The sequence below is a fragment of the Solanum pennellii genome, chromosome 9 (assembly GCF_001406875.1).
Source record: "Solanum pennellii chromosome 9, SPENNV200".
In the NCBI taxonomy this organism is placed as follows: Eukaryota; Viridiplantae; Streptophyta; class Magnoliopsida; order Solanales; family Solanaceae; genus Solanum; species Solanum pennellii.
In genome coordinates, this window is record NC_028645.1 from 52,880,094 (window position 1) to 52,880,423 (window position 330).

Consider the following 330-nt stretch of genomic DNA (forward strand, 5'->3'; position numbering starts at 1 on the left):
GAACTTGACTAAGCAGAATGTTCCATTTGTATGGTCGGATGAATGTGAGGAAAGCTTTCAGAAACTCAAGACCTTGTTGACTACCGCACCTATCCTTACCTTGCCAGTAGAGGGTAAGAACTTCATCGTGTATTGTGATGCATCCTATTCTTGTTTAGGTGCAGTGCTAATGCAAGAGAAGAACGTAATTGTGTATTCTTCGAGGCAATTAAAGGTGCATGAACGTAATTATCCGACCCACGATTTGGAGTTGGCTGCGGTAGTGTTTGCATTAAAGCAATGGAGACACTATCTATATGGGGTTAAGTGTGAAGTCTATACGGATCATCG